Source organism: Hypanus sabinus, chromosome 2, assembly GCF_030144855.1.
Source record: "Hypanus sabinus isolate sHypSab1 chromosome 2, sHypSab1.hap1, whole genome shotgun sequence".
Taxonomy (NCBI): Eukaryota; Metazoa; Chordata; class Chondrichthyes; order Myliobatiformes; family Dasyatidae; genus Hypanus; species Hypanus sabinus.
In genome coordinates, this window is record NC_082707.1 from 123718797 (window position 1) to 123734360 (window position 15564).

The 15564-nt window shown below is 43.8% G+C and overlaps 1 long non-coding RNA gene across 1 annotated transcript; it reads left to right on the forward strand.

Annotated features, from left to right (window-relative positions):
- Window positions 1-11184: 11184 nt before the first annotated feature.
- Window positions 11185-15351, forward strand: LOC132405381 (uncharacterized). The gene is made up of 3 exons (XR_009515842.1): window positions 11185-11385; window positions 13776-14086; window positions 15069-15351. It is a non-coding gene; the product is annotated as an uncharacterized LOC132405381 (long non-coding RNA).
- The last annotated feature ends 213 nt before the right edge of the window (window positions 15352-15564 follow it).

Genomic DNA, 15564 nt, shown 5'->3' on the forward strand with positions numbered 1-15564 from the left:
CTCACTGGTTTATACCTCATCACCTAAGGTTGCACCGATGATGATGGTGCCCGAGCAATGCCATGTGTCAGCAGAGGTAGATTTAGTGTGAGGATTTGGCGGACAGTTTAGCAGACCAGCTGGTAATAGTTTTTAGCCCTGACCCATCCTGTTTTGTTTTCTCATCAGGGAGAACACTGGCGAGCGTAAAAGAGGAAATTATAACAAAACAAAACTATAAAATATTATTTAACAGAGGAACAGAATGTAAGAAATCTCTTAAAATATGATTTTATCCCAGTTAGGTCAGTTTCCTTTCTGGAGAGATTTGAATCTTTGGTATGCTACATTTCTGAGTGAGGTTGGTGCATCTGAGGAAATTCAGAGTAAAACTGTCAGCCTACCTCAGGCTGGTGGGAGTGGTGTGGGTGAGGGAGGGTAACAGTGACTACTTTTAGAGACACCTAACTGTAAGCCGAGGACAGATCCGGAAATCCCCCAGGAATCCAGTTCTGCACAAGCGCTCAGTAGTGGATCATCAAAACAACTGAGAACCACAGCGCTGATAAGCAGCTGCAGCTTCCTAAGTGTTAAAACTGCTAGGTGTCTGTGGGTTCTGTTAGCACATGCTGTCCTGTTGTGGTTCAAAGTGTTGTGGGTTTTATTATGCTTGTTCCATGTATGTTATTTTCAGCAATTCTGCTTAAATTTTGCTTGGATTTGCTTATGAACCTCTCTCTGCCAGTCTTCTATTGTTTCCTCCTACTTCTGTGAAGGTTTTCTGATTTTTGCCCCGCTTTTAATGTTTTTATTTTCTGTTAATCTGTCTCCGTCTCTTACACTCTGTGTCTGTCTGTGACTCCTGTGATTGCTGGTTAGTGAGTGTGTGTGTGTGTGTGTGTGTGTGTGTGTGTGTGTGTGTGTGTGTGTGTGTGTGTGTGTGTGTGTGTGTGCGTGCTTGCGTGCGTGCGTGCGTGCGTGTGTGTGTGTGTGTGTGTGTGTGTGTGGATGTGCGTGTGCGTCTTTCTCTTTGTTCCTGTGTCTCTGTGTGGCTGCCTGAGTCTTCAAGTTTCTCTCTGTTCCCTATCTCAGTATGTATGTGTGTACATGGGCACCTGTGTGTGTGTGTGTGTGTGTGCGCGCTCCCCTGTGTCTCTTCAGGACAGCAGTCAATATTCAGACAGGCAAGTTTGTTAGTGCAAGTTTAAACTAGTAGTTGGGAGGGCAAGGGGCAGGATCCCAAGCATCAGGGAGGCAAGTGAGAAATTGGGAAGTGATAGCAATTTAAACAGGCATGACAGGCAGGGGAATGGTTAAGCGAGAGGAAAGCCCGTCTGAATAAACTGCATTTATTTCACTTTATGGGTAGGATAGCCACATGGCTCTGGCATATTATTGCCATTATGGAAACGGCTAAAGGAGGGACGGGCCAGGCAGCTTACTGTTCCAGCATACAGGTGCTTTCAGTGGCACAGGAAAGAGGGAAGGGGAGTTGCATTTTTGATTCAGGGTAATGGCACAGTCAGAGATGAAACTGCTGAAGGATTAGTGAGGCTTTATGGGTGGAGCTGAGAGATAAGAAAGTGATGGTAGAGCTGAGAAAAAACTGTATCTTGTGGAATGGCAGTACAGGCCCCAAGTGGTTACTGGGAATTAGAAAAACAAATACGCAGGGATATTGTGCAGAGTTGTATAAGTTGTATAATAGGATTGTCACAGCAGAGGGCTTTTTTTTTGCATAAACTGGGACTCTGTGTGCGTGTGCGCGCATAGGGAAGACGGAGAGAGTAGGCACGCATGCATACTTGTGTATGTGTTTTCATTAGTTTCCATGTTTCTCTTCACCTCAGTGATTGAGGTGATGGGGGGGAGGCGGGGGGGGGGGAAGCACTTAGAGACCAGTGACCTTAATTATATTACTTTTAAGACATGTTTTGAAAGGGATAGAATTGATCCACAAGCTCAAATTCTAAATTGTGGCAGGGTGGATTTTGACGGTACGAGACAAGAGCTTTCAAGGGTTGGTTAGAATAAGTTACTTGTGGGCAAAGGTCCACAGGCATGCAGGAGTCTCAAGGTCTGCATGTTCCTGTTAGAGTGAAGGCCATGGCTGGTAGGAGTAGCAAACCTTAAATAATGAGAGATATTGAGCCTCTAGTCAGGGCCCCTCAAAGACCAAGGGGGCACCTTTGTGTGGAGCTGCAGTAGATGTGCAAGGTCTTTAATGAATATTTCTCCTTTGTCTTTACCATAGGAACAGATATGAAGACTTCAGAACTAGGAAAAGTGAATAAGAAGATCTCAGGAATAATCCGTATTACAGTAGAGAAGTTGCTGGATTTAGTAACAGCATGATGGTAGACATATCTCCAGGGCCTGACCAGGTTTATCAAAGAACAATGTTGGGGGCAAGAGGGGAAATTGTGGGAGCCCTAGCTGAGATACTTGCATCGTTATTAGCCACAGGTGATGTGCCACAAGACTCCAGAGCAGTGAAGTTAGTGTCTTTATTTAAGACGGGCAGCAAAGAAAAACCTGGAAACCCTAGGTCAGTAAATCTGTGGTAGGTAAGTTACTGGAGAGGATTCTGAGGGATAAGATATATGTGCATCTCTGGAAAGACAAGAGTTGAATAGGGATAGTCGGCACGGCTTTGTGCTTGGGAGATCACATCTTATGAACCCGATGGAGCTTTTTGATGAGATGACCAAGAAAGATGATATGTGTAGGACAGCAGATGTTGTTTACATGGACTTCTGTAAGGCCTTTGATAAGGTTCCACTGCTTTGGAAGTTTAGATTGCGTGGAATCCAGGAATGAGTTGGGTAATTGGATACACAATTAGCTTGATGGTAGAAGGTAGAATTGGCTCCATTGGCTTGATGTTAGAAGGTTGTTTCTAAGACTGAAGGCCTGCAACTTTAGGTGTGTCTCAGGGGTTGATGCTATATCAATGATTTAGATAAGAATGTACAGTAGGTTAGTAGGTTTGCAGATTACACTAAAATGAGTGGTAGTGAACAATGAAGAATGTTATCCAAAAAAAACAGGGGATTCTTGATCAGTTGAGTAAATGGGTCAAGGAATAGCAAATACAGTTTAATTCAGATAAATGCAAAGCGTTGCATCCAGATAGGACTTTCCAAAGTCAAATCCAGATAGGACTTTCACAGAAAACAGCAGGACCCTGGAGGGTGTTGCAAAACAGAGGAACCTTGGAGTACAAACACATGGAGTAAAAAGTGGAGTCACAGGTAGATAGGAGGGTGAAGAAGGCTTTTAGCATACTAACCTTTATAATTCAGGGCATTGAGTATAAAAGTTGTGAGATCATAGTACAGTTGTACAGGATGCTGGTGAGGCCACATTTGGAGTAGTGTTTTCAGTTTGGGTTGGCCTTCTGAAGGAAAGATGCTATTAAACTGGAAAGAGTACAGAAAAGGTTTTACAAGGATGCTGGCGGACTTGAGGGACTGAGTCCTAGGGAGAAATTGGACAGGCTAACACTTTATTTCTTTGTGAGAAACTGAGAGGTGATTTTATAGAGGTGCATAAAATCATGAGGTGCACAGATAGGGTGAATGCCTTCAGCCTTTTTCCAAGGGTTGGGGAAACAAGAACTAGAGGGCATAGGTTTAAGGTGATAAGATTTAATAGGAACTTGAGGGGCAATTTTTTTTTACACAAAGGATGGTATGCATATGTACTGAGCTGCCAGAGAAAGTGGTTGAAGCAGGAACAGTAACAACTTTTAAAAATTACTTGGACAGGTACATCGATTGGAAAAGGTTTAGAAGATTATGGGCCAAATGCCAGATGAGAGATCTTGGTCAACATGGGCCAGTTGGGCTGAAGGGCTTGCTTCTATGCTGCACGACTTGATGAATCCTTTACAGTGTCTGCCTCTCATTTTCATTGTGTTACTAATATCATGTCTCCCTATGACCCAGGGTCTTGCTGTCTCTCTACTTCTGCATCCATCTCTCAATTTCAGTGTGCCTAATTTTATGTCTATCTCTCTCCGTGGCTTTATGTATCTTTCTGTCCCTCACTCTTATTGTATTTCTATTTCTAAGACTAAATCTCCCTGTAAGTGGATGTACCTTATGACCAGTCCATGTGTGTTTCTGAGGGGGGATATCACTGAAACCTACAAATAGTTAAGGGGCTCGATAGAGTGGACATGGCGGAAAAAAAAAATTCCTTGCCCTCCCCTCTTCTTCTATTCCCCATTCTGGCTTCCTGTCTCTTCTCACCTGCCTATCACCTACCCCTGGTTCCTCTCCTCCTTCCCTTTCTCCTATGGTCCACTCTCCTTTCCTATCAGATTCCTTCATCTTCACCCTTTTATCTTTTCTACCCACCTGGCTTCACCTATCACCTTCCTTCTAATTCTTTTTATTTTTATTCTTTTTTATTCCGGTATCTTCCCCTTTCCTTTCCAGTCCTGAAGAAGGATCTTGGCCCAAGACTAATCGTTGATTGTTTATTCCTTTCCATAGATGCTGCCTGAGTTTCTCCAGCAATTTGTTTGTGCTGCTACAAAGGGGATGTTTCCTATATTGGTGGAGATGCCTATAGTGGGACCAGAGAGCACAGCCTCAGAATACATTCTTTAGAACAGAAATGAGGAGGAATTTCTTCAGGCAGAATGGTGATTCTGGAGCAAACACAAGGAAATCTGCAGATGCTGGAAATTCAAGCAACACACACAAAATGCTGGTGGAACACAGCAGGCCAGGCAGCATCTATAAGGAGAAGCACTGTCAACGTTTCGGGCCAAGACCCTTCATCCTGATTTTGATGGTGATTCTGGAATTCATTGCCACAGATGGCTGAGGAAGCCAAGCCATTGGGTATATTTAAAGCATAGGTTGATAGATTCTTGATTAGTAAGGGCGACAAAGAATATGGGAAGAAGTCAGAAAAATAGGGTTGAGAGGGATAATAAATCAACCATGTTGGAATGGCAAAGTGGAATCAATGGGACAAATTGTGTGTGTGTGTGTGTGTGTGTGTGTGTGTGTGTGTGTGTGTGTTCCCCTCTCCCTCTTTCTCTTTTCCTAAAGCCATCACTTCCTTTGCCAGGCTTCATCTCTCATTCACAAAGAGAAAGACACACTGGCCCACGCTGCTATACTCCATAAGCCTGTCAGGTCCCAAAAGATTTGATTTATTAATTGAAAGGCCCTCCATAAATTTCAAAAACCAGCATGACCAAAATGAAATGAGGGGGCCTGGAAATGGTGATGATTAACACTTAATCAGTAGGTGAGTGACCCTGAGAGTGGTGACTGAATGTGGACCCTGGAGTGTTGCCAGGGAAGTGGGAGACAGCGAGATGAGCATTTCGAACTGTGTGTGAAAAGGGAGGGAGGTTGCTATTTATCAATGTTCAGAATTATGTATTACTGAGACATAATGCACTAAAAGGAGCCATTCAGTCTAATCATAGCTGTGCCAACATTTCAAAACTGATAGCCAGTTTACACTCTACTCAGCCATCCTTGGACCTTCTGTTTATTCACAGTACTGTAATTTTACTTCAAATTTTACCTCACTGTAATTTTACCTCAAATATTTATTGAATCCCCTTTAGATATAGAAGGTTTACTACCAAACTTACACTGATTGCACATCTAGGAAATGAGTGAAAATAATTCCTCTCATATTCTTTGCCAGTTCCTGGGAATTGGTGCCCTCTAGCATGTCATTCACCTGTCACTTCTAAGTATTTGCGAAAATGTTCAGAACTGATTGTGAAGGTTAAGAACAGTTTCACATTTTTTTTCTGCTGGGAGTTCGGACACAGCAGGACACCTTGCAGCGAAGAGCTCTGCACTGTGAGACATTCGTTCCACTGTTTGAAGGAGGCTGGTGCAAGCTCTTCTCACTTTGAGAAGTGCCTCCTTTGAAGTGGGAAATAAAAACAGAAAATGCTGGAAATAGTGATGCAAGGCAGAGAACACCTGCGGATGGGGATAAAGGTGGGCGCTCTGGAAATTGGGGGAAGCCGCAGCACTGTCAGTCCTATAACCTCCCATCAGGTAATATATCAGATAACTTCATCAGGTGAAAGCCTTGACCTGGAACATTAACTCTATTTCTCTCTCCACAGATACTACCAGAGGTGATGAGTGTTTCTACTATTCTCTGGTTTCTTTTCAGATTGAAAACAACATTAGTTTCTTTGCTAAACACAAAGTACACTGCTGATGCTGTGGTCAAAGCAACATGTACAAGCAAGATGGAGGAATTCAGCAGGCCGGGCAGCATCTGTGGAAACAAGCAATGTTTTGGACCCAGACCCTTCGTCAGGACTGGAGAGGGAGGGGGCAGGGGCCCCATAAAGAAGGTGGGGGGAGGGTGGGAAGGAGAAGGCTGGTAGGTGCCAGGTGAAAAACCAGTAAGGGGAAAGATCAAGGGGTGGGGGAGGGGATAGGCAGGAAAGGTGAAGAAGGAATGTAAGGGGAAAGCATTGTGTAGTAGAAGAAGGCAGAATCATAAGGGAGGTGATAGGCAGCTGGAGGAGGAGGCAGAGTGAAACTAGGATGGGGGGAGGGAGGGGGAGGGAATTACCAGAAGCTGGAGAATTTAATGTTCATGCCAAGGGGCTGGAGACTACCCAGACAGTATATGAGGTGTTGCTCCTCCAATCTGAGTTTGGCCTCATCATGGCAGTAGAGAAGGCCATGTATGGACATATCCGAATGGGGATGTGAAGCAGAGTTGAAGTGGGTGGCAACCGGGAGATCCTGTCTGTTGTGGTGGATGGAGTTTTTTTGCTTTTTGCTGATGAACTTTTCAGTTTTAAGACTGCTTCTTTAAAGACTGTTATTGTTTCTAACTGGCTGCATCACCATTTGGTATGGGTGGTGGGAGGGGGGGGGGGTGCGCTGCACAGGATCAAAGTAAGCTGCAGAGAATTGTAAACTCAGTCAGCTCCATCATGGGCACTGGCCTCCTCAGCACTCAGGACACCTTCAAAGGGCGATGCCTGAGTAAGAAACCATCCATCATTAAGGCTCCTCATCACCCAGGACATGCCCTCTTCTCATTGCTACCATCAGGAAGAAGGTATAGGAGCCTGAAGACATACACTCAACAATTCAGCAGCAGATACTTCCCCTCTACCATTAGATTTCTGAATGGACAATGAATCCATGAACACTACCTCACTATTTTTTTCACTACTTTTTGAAATTGATTATTTTACATATATACTTATTGTAATTCACAGATTTTATTACTATGCATTGCCACAAAAAAACAACAAATTTCATGACATATGCCAGTAATATTAAACCTGATTCTGATTGATAGACAGCACATGAAACTATCTTATTTGGTTCTTCTATGTCTCTCTGTTGAGTGCCTATCTCTTTTATCCTATGTTTATGACAGTTCCTCCCCAGTGAGAGCTTCACTAACATGGTAAATAGTTATCCTTCAAGCCTGAACCTAGTTATGGTAACAATTGCTACTCAACCTAATTCAGAGTCATGACAAAGCATGTGCCACCCTCTCCTGATATCAATGCAGACTTAATTTCGAATTTTACCACTGGGGTAACTGAATAGCGATAAGGAAGTTAATTTAGGGTTGATTTCTCCATTTCAGCACAACCACAATGTACTCTGAAGAGACAGAATGATTCACTGAAGGAGATATTAGGATTCAGACATTCGATGGTAGGGAATTGTCTCAAGTGGTGCCTTGAGGAGGAGATGGAGACTGGTGGGTCTTAAGAGGCAGTTTCATAAGGTAGAGTTTGGCCAGTGGAGGGCAACGATGGAAGCAAATGTGAGGTCAGAACAGGAGGAGTGTATAGCTAGAAGAGTTGACCAGGGCAGAGAGTAAAGCGATGCAACTTGGGTTGTAGTGGACAAGAACTCAGTGGAGGTCAGTGAGCACAGCCAGTAATGGGCCAAGCATACTTGCCAGCAGTGCGGTCAGGGCAGTAACAGTGGCCAGTGATGGCCCAAGGACATTTGCCACCACTGTGGACAGGAGCAGTAAGGGTAACCAGCGATGGGCTAAGGATACATGCAGCCAGTGTGGCAGCATAGTGAGTGAGGCCAGCGATGGCCCACATTTACAAGTGGCCAGTGATGGTCCAAATTTACATGTGACCAGTGTGACCAGTGATGGCCCAAGGATGTTGACATGGGCAGTGAGTGTGGCCAGTGATGAGTAAAGGGCAATTGCTACCAATGTAGACAGGAACAATCAGTGTGGTCAATAACTAAGGCCACTTGCAGTCAGTCTGGATATTGGTAGCAGCTTTTGGATGAGATCCAACCTGTGGAAGGTGGTAGAGGGAGAGGAAAGCTGACAAGGGCAAATATGCCCTGACTTAAATCAGTTCTAAGTCTGCTTTTGAAACAGGCCCAAGTGTCCTGAGTACATATCTTGGTGTTAGATGGATATTAAAGAGTTAAGCTCTCCTTCTCTACTGCAGCACAAAGCTTCAGTGAAATTCTCCACAGTGCACAAAACAACAAGTAGTCCTTGAGGGCCAATCTAAAGCATCTTCGTGATTAAGTGTGTTCTTTGTGCTTCAGCTTGGACGCATGCCAGGCTTTGAGTGCCTGAATCAGCAGGAAGTAGTGGAGCTGGGGAAAGGAGGGAGGAGGGGTGTGTGGGGGAGGGTCAGTGTGTTAGTCAGAATTAGAACACACTGTGTGGTAAAGACAAATCACTTGTTGGTCTAATCCAAAACCTTTCTTGTTCAATGCTAACACGTACAGTGGAATTGATCGATCTTTAACCCAGGGTCCTGGATGTACAATCCAGCAACCTGGCTTGAAATTCCATAACAGTATCTCTGCAAGTTAAGTTAATTATGGCAGGAATTATGTTTAAGTAAAAGTTGGCCTCAGTAACAGCAACCACAAACTACTGGATTACAGTAAAGGCCCATCTGGTGCACAAATCTCCTCTTGGAGGCAAATTTGGCATCATATAAGTGACTCCAGGGCTGCACCAATATGATTGACTTTGAAGTGGCCCTAGCCAGCTATGCTGTGCGATCCTCCTTGATATGCAAACAGAATCAGTGAAAAAAGAACCGATGGGTCACTTGGCACCGACCTGGATCTCTGCGTCCAAGTGTCACCCCTCCCCATTAGCACCAAGAAAGTACTTTCACCACAAAGAACTGCAGCAGTTCAAGATAGTGGTCAGCTACATTAACAGTAGTTATGGGTAAGCAATAAATGCTGGCCTTGCTAGTGAAGTTTACATTCTAAAGAATACATGATTTAAAGCGGCTTGTTAGAATCAGAATCAGTTTGATTATTACTGACATGTGTTGTGAAACCTGTTACGTTGCAGCGACAGCACACTGCAGTACATAAGGCAATGCAATACCCACAAGGGCGACCATGCATTTTGATACACAAGCCAGGGCAGTACGGTATGGAGGGCAAGCTGTTGCCTGCGCAGCAGGCTCTCGCTCTCCACACAGCTGCTGAATGCACAGGAACGGTAGAGGACGAACGGGACAGTTCGGCACAGAAGTTGCCAGTCAACATCGAACCCAGCGTAGGGACCCTAACTCTGGACGTCTCCTCGGGGTTTACCCTGAAGCCTTCCCCGTGAGCGCGTGGAGCCGCAAGGCCACAGAGGTTTGAGGGCAGAGTTTTCCTTCTCCTAGATGAACTGCCAGCCATGGCTGACAAGCCCCATCTGCCCAAAAAGGCAATACATAGAATATACTATAACTTACAATTTATCAAAAACATCAAATAGGTGGTGCAAAAAAGAACAAATGGTGAGGTAGTGTTCCATTCCACAATCAGATGGCGGAGGGGGAAGAAGTTGCTCCTAATACATTGAGTGTGTGCCTTCAGGCTCCTGTACCTCCTCCATGATGGTAGTAACAAAAAGTGAACATGTCCTGGGTAATGCGATCTTTAAATCAAGTCAAGTCAAGTCAACTTTTATTGTCATTTCGACCATAACTGCTGGCACAGTGCATAGTAAAAATGAGACAACGTTTTTCAGGACCATGGTGTTACATGACACAGTACAAAAACTAGACTGAACTACGTAAAAAACATCACGGAGAAAACTACACTAGACTACAGACCTACACTGGACTGCATAAAGTGCACAAAAACAGTGCAGGCATTACAATAAATAATAAACAGGACAATAGGGCAAGGTGTCAGTCCAGGCCTCGGGTATTGATGTCTGATAGCTTGGGGGAAGAAACTGTTACATAGTCTGGTCGTGAGAGCCCGAATGCTTCGGAGCCTTTTCCCAGACAGCAGGAAGGAGAAGAGATTGTATGAGGGGTGCATTGGGTCCTTCATAATGCTGTTTCCTTTGCGGATGCAGCGTGTAGTATTAATGTCCATGATGGCAGGAAGAGAGACCCCGATGATCTTCTCAGCTGACCTCACTATCCGCTGCAGGGTCTTGCGATCTGAGATGGTGCAATTTCCGAACCAGGCAGTGATGCAGCTGCTCAGGATGCTCTCAATACAACACCTGTAGAATGTGATGAGGATGGGGAGTGGGAGATGGACTTTCCTCAGCCTTCACAAAAAGTAGAGACGCTGCTGGGCTTTCTTTGCTATGGAGCTGTTTAATGATGGATACTGCCTTTTTAAGGCCTTGCCTTTTAAAGATGTCTTCATTGTTAACATAGGACAGTTAAATATCAACTATTCTAGTTTAATGTTGCAGCTATGTATTGGTCAGAGCAGAAGAAACAGCATTTTCTTTTTTACAAAGACACAGTAAGCCAATGTTAATCAATAAAACTCTTTTAGTTGCACAAGCGAAATGGCATTTATGTTCACATTGTGAATACTGAGTGACCAAATTGACATATCCCAAGTTTCCTATGGCTACAATCTTTCCTCTTTCCACTGTAATCTCCATGATTTGCGTTATCCTTATGTTCCTCCTGCACAATCCCTGGGGCTCCCAAGTATGAGGTCATCATTTGGCAATCAGGTGACCTTTATTACCCTGCTATCCTGTCATGTGACCATTATTTCCCAATTGACCTTGCCTCCGTCACTCTTTTTGTTGTTTGTTTTTGGAATCAAATGGCCTGACCTGGTGTTCCAGGGCTGGGTGTCTGCACCCATGCCAAACACACCGCCCCACCCACCTAATCCACACCCCTCCCATCCCGCTCCACCCTCACCATTCCCAACATCCTTTGCTCCCACCAGATTCACTCTCAGCTCCACGTTGACCAATGCAGTACTGTGTGAAAGTCTTATCACCTTAGCTATATGTACGTGCTCAAGACTTTTGCACAGTACTGTACATCCTTCTGGGAAATAGGAATCCATGAATGGCTGCCTTGTTTCTCCAGGTAGGAATGATGTGCATACCTTCAGCGACAGGAGACAATCAACATATGGTGCACCTTCCCATGAAAAGGTTAGTGGGAATCCAGAATGCTTGCCCAAAAATAACAACAGTTACAGGGAGTCATTAGCAGCTTTTAAGACTGTTAATGGATTTTGTTGGGTAAGTAAGTGAAGAGACCTGAAGCAAAGCTGAGGACATTAAAATATAGATCACTTGTGATTCAATTATATTAGCTAAGCAAGGACAAGAAACCATTGATCAGATTATGTACCTGAATCTAAAGATCTAAAGTGTGTGTGTGTGTGTGTGTGTGTGGGTGTGCGTGCGCGCGCACATATATATATATATATATATATATGGGCACGAGTGTGTGCCTATCTGCTTTGTGTGTATGAAGCACATGCATGTAGGTCTATGTTTTGTGTATTAATATTTGTCTGACCATGTCTTTCTGAGTGAGTTTGTCTTCGTGAATGTGTATGCACAGATGCTTGTGTGCACACAGTGCATTTGTATATGTTGTTCAAGCTAAAATGCATGATACCACTTCTTTTTTATTTTGATAGCTCTGATTATGATCTGCAGTATTTCCTCCTCAGTCCATCTGAATGCAAGGCTGCTGTGCACTGCAGGGTGCTCTGCCCAAGCATGCCAATGCACCTGATATGCCAGGTGCACTCCTGGCAAGGATGTGGAAGCAGTGCAAGCAAAAAGCCCAAAACACTGACGTTAGCAAATTTGCAGGAAGCTACACAGCTGGAATGGCTCTCTGATTTAGAAGGTGGACCATGCTTGCTGCTCTAGAGCCACAGTAATCACTGTTGCTGATTTGTATTGCTCTAGAGTCCCAGCACCTGCAGTATCTCTTGTGTTTCTTTTTCTTCAAATTGGATAAAGCAGTTTTCACGTGGGCAGCTTTAGCCAGGTAAATTTGCACAGGGAGATCCCATGTTTGCTTGTTTTCATTTCCTGCTGGGTGAACCAATATAAAGCAGAGTGCTGGTTAATGTGTTGGAGTTGACCCGAGTGCCAGAAGTCAAAGCTGGGACTTGACTGGTGGTGCGCGCAGTAAGACCGCATGGATTTGAGATCCGCACTAGATGCCTTTTTGTGAAATACAGGCTGTCACCAGCTTCATCACTGGGGAGAGGCTGTGCTTCTGATGAGGCCTTAAATGAAGGCCTATATTGGTCTCTAGGTTGGGTACAGGAGACTCCACTATTCAAAGAACACAGGAGGTCTTCTTTCCCCAATTCACCTGACTAAAATTCAGTTCACTATTATATTGGCCTCTGGGGAACTGCAAATTTACTACTGCATTTTGGACACTGCAACGAGCCACCACTTTTTAAAAGTACTTCATTGGCTGTGAAGTACTTCAGGACTTGCTGAGGTTATAAAAATGCAGATCTTGCTTATTGTGGGAGGTGTGGATCCATTTCCTGAAACCTACCCTGTGGGAAATGGCTGCCATCTTGAAATGGAGTTGGAAGCATTCGTATTTGTTACCAATGTTCCTTGAGGCTTAGCCAGCGTTTTTAATTTGCTGTCCTTGTGGCATTGTAGCTGCTGTTGATTTTCTAAGGCAGAAAGGCATGAAGTGTAAAGTAGGAGAGTTGGCAATCTATTTGTGAACAGGGCTCAGAGTGTCACTTTGCACTGGTTTTGGTCCTGGAACAACAACAATGTGCCAGGCTGCTAAAACAATTTAAACTGATCAAACTTGGACTTGATGCTTGACCCCAAAAGATATAAATGAATCCCTGTGCTCCTGCTGCACTGTAAGTTGTTTGAATCTATGAGTTTCTGTTGGCTTCATGTAAATCCTGGGATAACTTTTTGGTCAAAGACTTTGACTTTGACTTCTGCCTTTACTCAAATCGCATTTGTTAATCTTTGTGGTAGTTTGTCGCACCTTTGATTATATCTTTTGTCGTGTGGTTATTGTTTGGGGACTTTCACACTCTATTGATTCTCATGAAATTTGTAGAGCTCTTGGAGAATTTGTAAGTGCACTATTAGGCTGCTTAACCAGTGATATGCTGGTCCATGGGAACCACAGGCATTCTTTCAACTGGTCAGCTAGCTAATAGTTCCAAACGTCAGAATAATCCAAGCATTTCTGCAAGCAAAGAAATACTTTGTGAGGTCATCATTGCAATATACGAGGGTTGATTTATATGTTTGTGGCCTAAGGTAGAAGGAGATGAGCTATTAACTTCAAACTTTCTGCATTTTCACTCAAGGAGTTGAACTGCATGTGCATGTAACAAGAGCTGTATAACTCATCGCCTTTTACCTTAGGCCACGAACTTATCAATCACCCATCTGTGGACACTTTCTGGAGGTCCAAGATCTGTATGCTCCACGGCCGCTGGATTAAGTGTGTAAATGTAGGAGGGGACTATGTTGAAAAATAAATGTTCTAGGTTTTCTAAAATTGTCTCCTTCTACCTTAGGCCATGAACATATCAATCGCCCCTCGTATATGGAGGTGGAGAGCCCACATGATGCTTCCGTTTGACACTTCACCTGGAAGACGGCACCCCCAGAGATGTTATATTTCTCCCAGCAATTAACTGTAAACCTATTTCTGGAGCTGGATATCTTGGGACTGTGTAATAATGGAAGCCACAACTGCATTGCAGTGAGGGTTAGCAAATACCACTAGGCTGTAACGTTGAAACCACTGTTCTGGTTAGGTTCCTAAAACAATGTTAAACTCTGGAAATCCATCTTTTAACTTTCTGAACCATCTTTCAACCATAAGGTACTTGTTAAAACTGATTTTTCTGTGAATGCTCAGCCATCTATCTCAGTGTCTTCAGGCTTGCACTTTATCTGTCTATATATTTGATTTTGTTTCAAGATGCAGGATTGCCTGTTTTGAATTGAGATTCTGAAGTCCTAGTGAAGGTAGGTACACAGTACTGCTGGCCATAGAGACCATAACAGCAGGCACGGAATGAGGACATTCTGCCCATTGAGCCTACTACGGCAGTAATTCATGGCTGATTATTTATTGAGCTTCAGTGCAGAACAGGCCCTTCCAGCCTTTCGAGCTGCACTGCCCGGCAACCCCTGATTTAACCCAAGCTAATCACGGGATAATTTATGACGACTAATTAACCTACCAACTGGTGCATCTTTGAACTGTGGAAGGAGACCAGAGCACCCGGAGGAAACCCTTGTGGCAGGAATTGAACCTGTGTTACTGGTACTGTAAAGTGTTGTGCTAACCACTACACTACCATGCCACCCAATCCCATTCTCTGCCTTCTCCTTGTAACCCCTTAACCTCTTTGTCAATCAAGAATCTATCAATATCTGCCTTAAATACAGCCAATGACTTAGTCTCTAGGGTCTGCTGTGCCAATAAATTCCACAGGTTCACCACCCACTGGCTGAAGAAATTCCTCCTCAGAACCAGAATTAATATCAGCAGCACATGTAATGTTGTGAACTGTTACGTGGCAGCAGAACATTGCAATACATAATAATTAAAAACCGTAAATTACAGTAAATATATATATATATATATATATATATTTTTTTTTTTAGTGCCCTGGTTCACATCTTTACTGTTATGCTGTAGGTATTTCATTTGTCAGTTTTGTAAGAGCTGTTTGTTCTGGTTTCAGCCTGTTTGGGTTATTGTTGAAGATAAGGGATGATGTGGCATGTGTGCCATCCAATTAGTGGGAGGTGTTCCTGGTGAGGGGCAATAACATTGGTCTTGGGCTTTTGTACAGCAGGAGATGGAGAGAGAAGACGTTGGGGAGAACCGGTCATGGCATACGATCTGGTGGGGGACCCGTTTGTTCGAGACGGATTGCGAGCGACCTTCGGAAGGTGGTGTGGCGTTCACGTTAACCGCGGGCCCAGCGCGTGAGTGACAGAGAAGTTCAAGATGAGCTCCAACCTGTGCATGTTTGACTGTTTAATTAAAATGGGCCCTTTTCTTTTTGTTACTCTTTACTAACCCTTTAGTTAAGATTCATAAATATAATTCCTTTAATCGTATGCAGTTTTGGGGCATTAATTTGAAATAGGGTAGCAAATTACACAGCATCCACACAAACTGGGGTTTGGGGTGGAACGGCCAAGGAAACCAGAGTGTTTCATATATATTTAATAAATAAATAAATAAATAAATAGTGCAAAAAAATAAAAAGGAAGTAGTGAGGTAGTGTTCCTGGGTTCAATGTCCATTCAGAAATCAGATGGAAGAAGCTGTTCCTGAATCAT